The sequence below is a fragment of the Plecotus auritus genome (assembly GCF_963455305.1).
Source record: "Plecotus auritus genome assembly, chromosome: 2".
In the NCBI taxonomy this organism is placed as follows: domain Eukaryota; kingdom Metazoa; phylum Chordata; class Mammalia; order Chiroptera; family Vespertilionidae; genus Plecotus; species Plecotus auritus.
The window spans coordinates 168,825,620-168,838,009 of NC_137771.1; the positions used below are offsets into that span (position 1 = coordinate 168,825,620).

Below are 12,390 nucleotides of genomic sequence, written 5' to 3' on the forward strand. Positions count from 1 at the left end.
TCTGTTTTCCCCAAGTGCCTCGTCTTACCATAAGGAGCACTTTTTCACACTTCTTAGTGATGGCCTGTTTACTGTAGGCCCTGAGAAGGCCGACTGGATTTGTCTCTAACTCACTGTTCAAACACAAGTGCCTCACATTGTGCCTATCACCTCCTTGGCAACCAACAAATGTTTGTTTAATAAAAAATGGAATAAATGACCAGAAATACATTAACCAGTGGTCAGGTCAACATAAGCGTAGAGCAAATGAAACAAATCAGACTGTGCCAAATTTTATCAAGAAAGACTTAAAGGAATTAAACACACTTTTTTTTTTTAATTTAAAAAAACTCTCTCCTCTTACTTTCCCAATACACATACTGCAGATCTGCCCTGATGAGGAACCAGGTGGCACAGATATGTCAGGTGGGACTCTGGCAGTCAGAGGGCCACACACAATTGATATGTTGTAATGTTCCTATATCAGTATGTGTTCTAGGCGGGGTTATAGGGGATCTTCTCATAGGAGGGTTAGTGTAGAGCGGGAGTACTCAAACTTGAGCATACACCACCTGGAAGACTTGTGACAGCCCAGACCGATGTCAACAGGAGTTTCTGATTCAGTAAGACTTGGGTGAGGCCCAGGGACTTACATTTCTAATAAATTTCCAGGAGACACTGATGCTACTGCTCTGGGCATCATACTTTGAGAAACACTGGTGTAGACTAGATTTTAAAACAGCAACCACCTAGGCTTTGGACTCAGATATGATGTGGTTCAAATCACTTTACTACTTAGACATTGGACAAGTTATTTACTCTCACTCAGTTTGTGCTTCCTCAACTATAAGTGGAGATTATAATAGTACGACCATCAGGTCCCTGCAAGAATTCAATGAGATAATCCACATCTGGTGCTTGGCACAGTGTCTGGCACATACACTGCCATGTTAGTGTCAGTGTATGAGTTTCCCTCTTTCAAACTGGAGTTCTCAGGTATAATTGCCTTTATTTTGACTGAGTTACTCTCACAAACAAAACAAACATAGACACCCATTACAGAGCAGCTAGGTGGGCCTCTCTCAGTGGCCAAAGCCATTGGTTGCACCTCACCTTCTGGACACAGCCCACAAAAGATAGTCTGTTGAGGCTTATGATGGGCACCCACACCTGCTTTTCTCATATCCATGGAGAGGCAACAGAATGCTGCTCAGAACAGGCTCTGGCCCCCCAGAAATGACCTGAGTCACCTCCCGAGTTGGGCTGTAAATGAGGATGTGCCATGACAGCTGAGCAGGAGAGAGGGTCTGCAGAAGTGTAGGGGAGACCTTTGGCTGGGGAAACCTTCACAAAGGAAGAGATTTACTCAAGACTCTGATTCTGATAGGATAAAGATGACACATGAGAAAGAGAGAGCAGAGAAACTCACCATTTCAGGATGGAAGATGAGCACAGGCCCTTAGCAGGAAGGGGCAGTTACTTGGGGAACCTGGAGGGAACCAACCTAGCTGGCATCTCTGGCTTTATGGGAGGCAGAGGGGATAAATAAGGTGGTGCTGGTGTGGTGACCAGAAGGTGGGGAGATGGAGTGAAGTCTATAGCACACTCCAATGTCTAGTTAACGGATAATCACGGAAGGCTTTTCTGAAGAAGAGTAATAGGGTGACAGTGGTGTTTTCAGGAAGATGACTTCCTTATTCAGCTGTGAATGCAAAAAGAACATCATTTTGAAAACAAGCCTTCCATAGTTGGGGGAAAATAGCTGCTATCTACCAGTAGGATTCCTGGAAATCAATACAATCAACAGAAGAGCCAGTGACCAACATCTCATGCCTAACATGAATTCTATCGTTATCTGCTGTTTTATTTTTGCTTTTCCACCCTCACCCTGTTTTGTTTTGTGTGTGTGTTTTTTTCTTTCCCAGAACTGACCTGAAATAGACTTTGGAGCTTTTGCCCAACAGCACAGCTGAATGAACAGAAGGGACTGAAGTAAGATTCCGACAATGAATTTTTCAACACTAGCTCCTTTGGTACAGTAACACACATGGATTGGAATAGGGAGAAGACGCTGGTTTGCAGTCTACACATGACCCTAGGTTTGCATAGCACTTTCAGATATTTTCTTTTACACATAAATATGATCCCTGGGAAGAGATGAGCTGTGTCCATGTCATACACAGCAACTCTGAAATTGGAAAACGTGACTTGTCTGTGGTCGTTCATTTTCTAAGAGAATGTGATTTAAGATCCTTCCCCTGAGCAGCTCTTGCCACTCTGCCTGGCCATAAATAAAATAATGTGTTTGGTATTCATTAGCTTGCAAAGAACTAAAACATGGGGCCAGGCTACATGAGCAATAATTAATATACACTTGACAACTGTCATTCTGATACTGTAATTAATAACTTACATGTTCTTTATTTTGCTGAACAGTGATCAACATAAACAGCAGTTTATGGAAAGGACTCTACTCAACATTATTTGTATAGAGGTGGGACATTTGCAGGGGAGGGAGGGCCGGCTTGCTGGGAGTCAGAGGAGGGAGTTTGGTGGGGCCAGAAGTTGCTCTGTAGTAGCTTTTTGGATTGCTGAATCTGACACTCTGAGTCAGGAGAGTAGGGACAAGGGGAGCACCTTCATTATCAAATCCTCATTCAGCTCCCCTTCCATGAATGCCCTTATTATGGGCAAAGCACACCTGGGGTCAGAGAACTCACCTTTACCAACGTCAACACTGGCTGTTCTGCCTTTTATCCTCTCTTCAATTTCATCCCTTATGTGAATATTGAGCCTTAAAATATTCCAGGTTCCCAGATATGTTGACCACACTGAGCTCACTCATAGTCCCAACGAGGGTTTGCTAACCCCATAGCATCCTGCACAGCTCTCAGAATACCACCCCTCCCCACGTGCCCCCACAACCCTCACATGGAAAGTAGGGAAGGATCCCAGGATAAAGGGTAAATGAGCAACAAGCAAAACCTTCTTCCTTCTTCTCAGTTGTTTCTCTACATCTACTGTATGCTGGGCCATGTACATATATTGTCTCTAATCCTCACAAACCCCCTAAGGTGGGATCATCCCTGCTCATCTTTGTGGGCAAAAGTTTAGACAATAACCCAAGCCCTCTCAGCTTCAGGATTTGAATTTGGGGCTTGCTTACAACAAAACCCAATCTTTGTATTTATTTATTTTAATCCACTCTTTCCCAAGCAGGCAAGTTTAACCTTCCAAGTAAAAGGAAGTCAGGTACTGGATTCTCTAAAAGCAGGAGGATTTTTCAGATTGAGAAAAAGACAAAGGAAGTAGCAAGTTCATCTCAAAGGCAAAAATCTCCCATCTTTGTTTCCCTTTAGCTTGTAACTTCTCTATAAAACTAACCACATTGGGCACACACACTACTAAGCGGATAAGGTTTTCAAGAAGAGGCCAAAAGCAGCAAAATCAGGGTTGAAAATATGAACAAATTAAAAAAGATAAATGCTGTGTTTAGAGATTGCATCACTGCTCTTTTAAACTTAGTTCTACAAGTTTTCAAATTCGTAAGTTGTATTTTTATTCTTAAACTAGAGGCCCGGTGCATGAAAACTGTGCACTGGTGGTGGGGGGGTTGTCCCTCAGCCTGGCCTGCGCCCTCTTGCAGTCCGGGAGCCCTTGGGGGATGTCTGACTGATGGCTTAGGCCAGTCCCCATGGGAAGCAGGCCTTAGCCGGCAGTCAGACATCCTAAGTGCTGCCGTGGAGGTGGGAGAAGAGAGGCTCACCAGTGGTAAGCCCAGCTTCTGGATGAGTGGTGCTCCCCGTATGGGAGTGCACCGACCACCAGGGGGCAGCTCCTGCATTGAGCCTCTGCCCCCTGGTGTCAGTGCACGTCATAGTGACCGGTTTTTCTGCCGTTTGGTGGATTTGCATATTAGCCTTTTATTATATAGGAGGATTTACTTCATCCTGTGGCATCTCTTTATCCCCAATTCATTGCCACCTAATTTCTTAGCTTTCTTTTTTTCATTTTTCCCTTGAAAACATTAATTCTAGAGACTGACTTTCTGAGTTCAGATTCTACCTTCACTTCCCACCAGTTAAAAGACCTGATAAGTTATTTCCAAACTCCAGTTGTTTCTTTACATGCAAAATTGGAATGATACTAATACTTACCTAAATAAAGGGTTGTAGTGAGGATTAAATGAGATAAATGTCCATCATATAGGAAAGAGCCTGGCACATCCTAGGCACTCAACAAAGATGAGCTGTCATTTGTATCATTTGTATGTATCTTGCCTGCCTTAAAATACTGAGATCAACTGAGACAATCATGTAAAAGCATTTTGAAAGAATTAAAATGATATAAATGTAAAGGATCACTACTATCTTCTTTTTGCAAAATGAGTTAGTGCATTAGAAGCTTTTAAAGCTGTGTTGCTTTGTATTCTGGCAAACCCATTCACAAGTTCACAATTTACGTCTTCTGAGAAAGAGGAAGGGAGGGAGACCTGTCATTTAAGAGTGGAAAGGTAACTTCAGATGAGATACCAGAGCTCATGGGAAGGAGGGAAAGGGAAGGGGATTCTCTGTTTCCCGCCATGAGGTACTTTCCAAGACTACGACGCTGTGCAGAGTGGGGACTACCATCTGACATTAAAGTGGAAGAAAAACATACCAAAAAAGAAGAGTATCTTTACAACTAAATGCCATGTGTTCCCAAATATATGCATATCTCTGTACATTTATTTTTTCATTGTCTTCCCTGTCAACAATCACATTGGGCAAGATGTTTTACAGTTTCTAGAACATATTATCCATACAGCATAGGGAAATAGGTGCAAAGATTTATCTCTCTCTAACTAAGAACTGTTTTCAGAATACTAGATGGCATTTCCCTCCTTTCCACATGAAGGGTCATGCTTAAAAGGGGATGGTAGCTGGGGACTGGGGGCTGGGGTGGAGGGGAGAACATGGTCTTTCCTGGCAAGGGCAGTAGCCTGCTGCTGATGCTGACAGAAGGTCTTGAATCCTGAGTGTTTTTCAGATACCCAGGCACCTCTGCTCCAGTAAGCATGTTAACAAAAAGTACACAGGTCTAATCCTATCAGAGTTTATCTCTGAGCAAGCTATCTCCCCAAGTATATTTGCCATCGGTACTTATTACATTTCCTTAGATAACAGTGCAAATATGAGACGAATAAAAGGGAAGAGGGACTGGCAATGAGTACAGACAAGAAGTAAGGGATCCAGAGAGTTAGGAGAGAGTTGGGGTGAGGGAGGAATTATGTCTACATATTACATCTTTAACAAAGCTCTGGCCTGTGCTACTCAACAGTGCTGGGCACTAAGCATGTGGCTACCCTGGGGAGGAAACTGACATACATTGAGCACTTACATGCTGTTAGACATAGTACTGGATGCTTAATATACAGTATCTCATTTAACTTTTGCAAAAATCCCATGAGATAAGTTCTATTTTTATCTCAATTTCATAGGTGAGGAAAATCCACAGGGAGCTTAAGTAACTGGTTTAAGGTCATGTGGCTAGAAAGCAGCAAGCTAGATTTAAATTTATACCTCTAAAATTCCAAGGCCTAGACTGTTTCCAGTGTATCAGATGCCTTCTGGATAAGTTTTTCTAATGGTGGAGGTTTAACCTTTAAGGGATATTCCCATATTTAAGGCACATTCACAATTTTATTTTAACCATTTTGTATAAAACCGCTTTTTACTTTTTTGTAATTTAAAATAATAAGAAATTTCAAAAAATTAAGAAGGGTATAACGTAAAAAGTTCCTGTTTGCTTGCCATGCATTCCACTCTCCAGAGGTACCACTGTTGATAATTTGGTGTGTATCCCTCCACATCTTTTCCTATGCTGCTCTTTAAAAAATTAATCATAAACAACTTTGTTTTTTTCTTCAAACTAATGGTATATCATTATATTCTATAGATTTGATTATTTTGTAGATCTAATTGTCTTAGTGGCTACCTAAAAATTCACTACGTGGATGAACCATATTTACTTACCCATTTTCCTAATAATGGGCATTTGGGTTGCTTCTGATTTATCACTATTACAAACAATGCTGACATGAATTGTTAAAATGAATGTCTTTATATAAAATATCTCTTCACATGCATGCCTTCCAGTAGGATATATTTCTTAAAGTGAGATTGCTGGGTCAAAGGAAAGAAGGCTTTATATTTAAACTAGAGGCCCGGTGCACGAAATTCGTGCACAGGTAGAGTCCCTAGGCCTGGCAGGCGATCAGGGGCCCCCGCTGGCACCCGCCTTGACTGGCCTTGCGCCGCATTGAGCATCTGCCCCCTGTGGTCAGTGGGCATCATAGCAACTGTTCGTTCCACTGGTCATTCCACCGGTCATTCCTCCAGTAGGTCAATTTGCATATTAGGCTTTTATTATGTAGAATAGAAACTTCAGGGAAGAAGTTCATATTCCCATCAACAATGTGACAGTCCCATGTTTCACCACAATCTTTCCAATAGGGGAACATAATCAATCTTTTAAAATTTTTGATAAACTACCAGGTGAAAAAATAGCCACTTAGGTGGTTTGAACTTGGTATTCCTTTAGGGGTAGAAGACAAAACCTGGTTAAGAGGCAGATGCTCGGAGTTTCCCAAAGTATGTCAATCAGATTAGTGACTCATCCATGTCCCCACATGCTAATCTCTTAGCATATGCAAATTTGGGTCTCAGAATGACAAATTTTTATGTGCCCTGGGCCTTCAGAGGTCACTCATTCACATAATTTATTGGAGACCTACTATGAGCCTCGCGCCATTCCAGATGAGGGGTGTACAGTTGCAAATAAGGGAAACAATGCTTTTGCACTATTAGATGGGAGAGTCAATAAACAAGTAAACAACTAAACAAGATACTTCATGGTTAAGCTTTATAGCGTTGTTCAGAAACTGATACTGGTAGAGCTTTGAATATCAAATCCTACTATTGTACCAAAAGGGACAAGACAGGCACATGGATCCAAATACTCCTGCTAGGTCTTCTTGGTTGTTTAAAAGTCTAAATGAAGCCCCAAATGTAAATCATCATCCTTCCATACTAACCCAGGCCTCTTTAATGTTTCCCATCTTAGTGATGGGCAACACTGAAAACAAGGAATCGTCCTTGACATCCTTCTCCCTCACTCTCCCTATACAATCTATTATCAAATTGGGTGTATATATCTCTTAAGTATTTCTGGAATCTCTCTGTCCATCCTCACTCCCACCCTAGTATGAGTTACCATCACTTCTGGCCAGGATACTGCCTCAGCTTTCCTGGTATCTGCTCATACTCTGGTTCTCAGCCATGTGGATTCCACACTGCTGTCAGTCTCCCAATGCCTTCTCTTTAAAAAATCTCCAAAAGCTGTCTACTGTTATTAGGATAAACACAAAGCTTCCTACCATGCTCCATTTCCACCATACACCCTGTGACTTCCTCCACTCATGTTAACATTCTCCTCTCCCCTCATACTCACTGCGATCCTATCTAGCAGTCTTGCACATGCTATTTCTTTAGTTTGAAATGATGATTCCTCAGTTTTCAATTCAAGTATCACTTCTTCAGGGAGGACCTCCTGAATGAGCGAAATCCATCTATCATATGTTGTTGTGGTACCCTATACATCTTTCTCATGGTTCCTGTCATAGTTGTATTTCTATATTTGCTCATATTTCCTTTAGACTTTAAGCACCATGGGGCCAGGGCCATGTCTGCTTTTGTTTGCCAGCCTGCCTATTGGTTAATAACTCAGCATCTCATTCCACTACAATGTTATGCATTAAACATTTGCTGAGTAAAAGAACCAATAAATTCATATGAGACAGGCCAAACTGCTTGGAGCAAATTTTAAGTGCTCTAAAAGTACAGAAAATAAATGGTTAACCATTTGTACGCCATAAGCGTCTATAAACGCAAGCAACGGACCTTTTTTAATTACATTCAAAATATCGTGGCAGTTAACTGGTTAAAGTTAACCATGTGTAGTATGGCCAAATAAAAAGCACAGAAGAAGGGAAGAGGGGATACAAGAGCATGCCGTGTCAGTGGGACAAGGGCTGCCCAAGTTAGTGAGGCAAGAATGAGTAGGCCTTGAATTCCACATAAAGAACTTTAACCCACTCTTACAAGCTATGGGGATCTAGTGGAGGTTCTTGGAGGATTAAAGTGAAGGTAGGAAAGATTAACCCAGGTAAGTTATCATTGGGATAGTCAGAGAGGTAGTAGCTTTAGAGGCAAGTAACTTTAAGATGTTTAAAGTACACTAATTCGAGGTTTGTCACCTGGAATAGAAAAAGGGTAGATCCTGGGATTAAGCAACAGAACCTGGTGATTAACTGGATTTGGGAAATTAAAAAAACATCAAAAGTGCTTTCCTCTGACCTTACCTTGTCCTAAGATTTACACATCAGAAGATATAGAAATAAGGACTAGAGAAAGATGACATGATCAGAGCCTTCCCAATTCTTAAAACACACAATCTTATTTCTCCCCCAAGGATGTCAAATAAGGAAGTAAAGTATTAGGCTAAAAAACCCAGGCAGACGATGCATCAATTACCTGGCATCTCATTCTAAAATATTCAATAAGTAGCATTTAATTCGACATCTAGGAGACAATCTATTTCTATACCTACATTCTAGGATTTAATGAAACAAAACAAGCCTACACCATGGCATGAAACAGATGAAAGGGCCATGGACTAAGTGAGGGTGCCCGAGTTCTGATCTCAGTTCTCAAGTTAACTCCATTGTGTCAACCTGAGGTGGGTGTCTTCCCTGAACAAAGGTTTCCCCATCTGTAAAACTGGCCAGGAGGGGAAAGCAGGGACTGGGAGTGAGTGACTTCTATTTATGTTCAGCAAACTCCTGGGACTCTGGGGAGGTATTTCAGGGGGCCAAAGGCGGGGGGGGGGGAAGGGGCAAGGGAGCTGCCAAGTAGGCAGCCTCCCACCCACCTCCCACAGGCTCCTCACCCTGAGAAGCTCCACTTTCTCTATTGACTACATCAGGGATCAAGATGTCATTAAGTCTTCAGTAGGATCCTAACCTTCATTCACACCGCTGAGTAAAAATTCTGAGTTCTAGATGCTAAGAATCTTGTCCCTTAGGATTCAGCGGTCTGATTTCCCAAAGAATAGTATTACATGCTGATAGCTGTATGGATCTATAAGTTAACACCATTCTAAGATCTTAAAAGGTTTTCACAAAAGCACAAATGACACACCTTTTTAGAATTTGGGGGTGAACTTTCATTCCAGGAATAAACTTGGAGGTTGGGTGAACATAACCAGAGCTTGTCAGCCAGTAATACGAAGGACTGCAGGTACTTACTTTAGCTTCATCTTAATGTTGTGTGTTAAGAAGCAAGTATTACTCATGTGATAAAAATTTATTTCTTTGTAAAAAAAAAAAAAAGGTGTGACAACTGATCTCCCCACAACTCAGAGCACAGGGCCTAGGCTAACTTCCCATGACTCCTTGACCTCAGAGGCTTCGTCAGGGGCCCCAAGCCACACCAAGCAGCGAGTATCCAAATCTGACATCATTTCACTAGTGGCCCACACTTTGCAACTGCAGAAACTTGGATGCTAATAAGAGGATCGGGTTGACTCCTCTTTAGAAACAGAAGTGAACAAGGTGATGGACAAAATGAACACACTCTAGTATAGGGGTTTCCAAAGTTCCTATTCCCAGTTGCAGTGGACCTTGAGGAAATCAACTGATTGGATTTTTCTATTTAATACTGTTAATTTGGGGAATATTTCCTATGAATTTAAATGTTATTAACATAATATTTGATGTCAATTTGTTATTCTTATATCCAACATAGTAACAGGATTTTTGTTTCTATTTTAGAAATCCTACATACGTGTTTACATGTCATAATGTAAGCAGTATTTCTTACTGGGAGCTGTGAAAAAAAACACAAACGTTTGAAAAACACTGCTTTAGTAGATGATACTGGGAGTGAGAGAGGAAGCGGATCTTCACCAGTTTGATCTAAGGGACATTTTAGTAAGTTTGGTTTAAAAATAAAGAAGTGAGGGCAGTGGGGAGGGACCCAGTATTTCCTGAGTGATGACCATGTTGTAGACACTGTGCTTGATCTTCATCAACCCAACAAGAATTGGTCTTTCGATGGAAGGGAAGGGAGGGGGAGGAAAAGGGCTTGTCAGGGATTTTGCCTGTTTTCTAGATGAAGGGAGATTCCTTCAAAGTTACAACTAGCAAAAGGCAGATTCTGAAATCCAACTTGACAGTCATTTGACTATTAATTGCAGTTTCGTAGCTGTAGTGAAGGAGTAGAGAAGCCTAAGTTGTGTCTTTAAAGTTAGCTTTATAAAATCCCATGTGGTTCTAAATCATGACTGCCATTGTCACCACGGCTGTTATTAAGTCCTCACTCTGTTCCAGGCACTGTGTATTAAGTGCTTTAAAACCTTCATTTCATTTAATCCTCACAGAAGCCTTATGAGCTATGTGCTATGATCATCCTAGTTTACTGGAGGCTTTTAGCAGTTTAGTAAGTTAACCAACATCATGGATGCAAAATCCAAATGCACATTAAATAGTTGAATGTATCTTTATTTACCTTTCCTGCACATATTCAGGAAAAATGCCTGCTAAAAGAGCCATTTCCCCCTCCAAGTGCTGGAATCAAAACAGTTGAAATCTCAATTTCTCACCTCTGAAATAAAAGTGAGATTAGATGTTCACTTAGGACTTTACAGATTCAGCATTCTCTGGTTTTAAAATGTGTTACGCAGGTAGCCTTCCATGTAAAGAATGCCAGGCAAACACAGCAGTCTTTTTTACTTCGGCATCCTGGCTACATACACTTCAAGGCTGGCTCATAAACACCCAGAGCAACATTTTCTGGAGTCCCTGTCCATTTAGCAATGTGCTTACTAGAAGAATATACCCTTTGGTCATCATCACTATATTAGAAAAATGTTCATTGTTCAATATTCTTCATAAAAACTAAATAGCTTGTAAAACAATATGCTGGTGATTTAAGGATTGGTGTTTATACCCTAGTGGGATTTTTATCTGTAAGGCTTCTTTTCTTATCCTATTGACCTGGATGACTGCTGGCTACAAAATCTGGCCCCTTTCAGCTCAGGAGCACTCTGGGGATGGAGTGCCCAGGGGCAGAGGAGGGGGCAGGTCTCTATTTTCCTAAAAAGGCAGCTCAAGCAGCTTCATAAATCCTCAGTTGCTGTGGACTTTGAGCTATACATGTGAGGCATAGAAGGGAAAACTGTGCAAAATGGTGAGATTTTTATGAATTTGTTTTCATAGTCAAACTGATGACTGCCCTGGTGGAATTTCAGGCACTTCGATTTAGGTGAGGTTTGGTTCATTTTCTTGTGTATTGTGGGTGTCCAACATCTAGTTTTGTCCGTTTCACATCATTTGTAGACCCTATATCCTGCAGAAAATGTGGTAAGCTAGAGGACCTTAGGGATACCAATTTTCTAGTTTTTCTACGCTTTTGCAATCCTCCTTCCCTCAGCATTAAGCTTAAATTATTTTAGGATCTTGCCTGAATGTGTTTTTGTTACATCTGAGTGATTTTCATGTCCCATTAAGCTTGAAAAAATGGAATTCTGCCTGTACCTTCATATTACATCTTTTCCCTCAAAAAATACAAGACTCAAATTGGTCTGTGGGCAAAGTGAGCTGACCACCCATTGACAAAGAGGTAAGAGGGCAGTTATTCTTAAAAGAGAGGGAGAAAACGATAAAATGAAACAGGGCAGACTTCAACGGGAAAATGATACGTTCTGGTTTGCAAGATCACACCTACATCCCCACTGAAAAGGGCTGAAAGAGCCTGTACATTCAGCTAGCCTTTCCTACCTGGTTTCACTCATGCAGATACACACTTCTGTCATCTTCCCAAGAGATAAAGACCAGACACAAAGCCAGGCTTTCCAATGCAGGCAGGGGATTGGCCTAGAGACTCTAGGTTGAAGATGAGTAGAGGTGAGTGTTGGGCCCCTGAAGGGGAGATACTGAGCAAGGGGGAAGTCAGGGAAGCCGGTGAATAGAAAAAAAAAAGTAGAAAAGTGACCCTGAAAAGATTAGCAAAGAGCTGAATGTTGTAGTCCCGTAAAACACATTCTGAATCAATCATACCGAACATCGGTACATACTTGAGGACACATTATAATCCCCCAGGAGTGAAATAAATGCATTTCTGGGCCAATATGGTTGTCACCACATCTAAAACCTAAAAGCAAGTGTCAGATGAAAGGGAAAAGCAATTAGGAATTGTAAAGGTGGTGTTACGACACCTATCAATTCCGTTTTAGCGATTAAGAAGTGCCTAATGACTGGAGGAGGGGCAGCCTAGTTTCCTTCTCAGTTGCACCTGTTTCCGAAGGGCCTGG

The 12,390-nt window shown here is 41.5% G+C and overlaps 1 protein-coding gene across 2 annotated transcripts in view; it reads right to left on the reverse strand.

Annotated features, from left to right (window-relative positions):
* ILDR1 (immunoglobulin like domain containing receptor 1) overlaps window positions 1-12,390 on the reverse strand; it is a 32,679-nt gene that overhangs the window by 19,923 nt on the left and 366 nt on the right. The window lies entirely within an intron of this gene.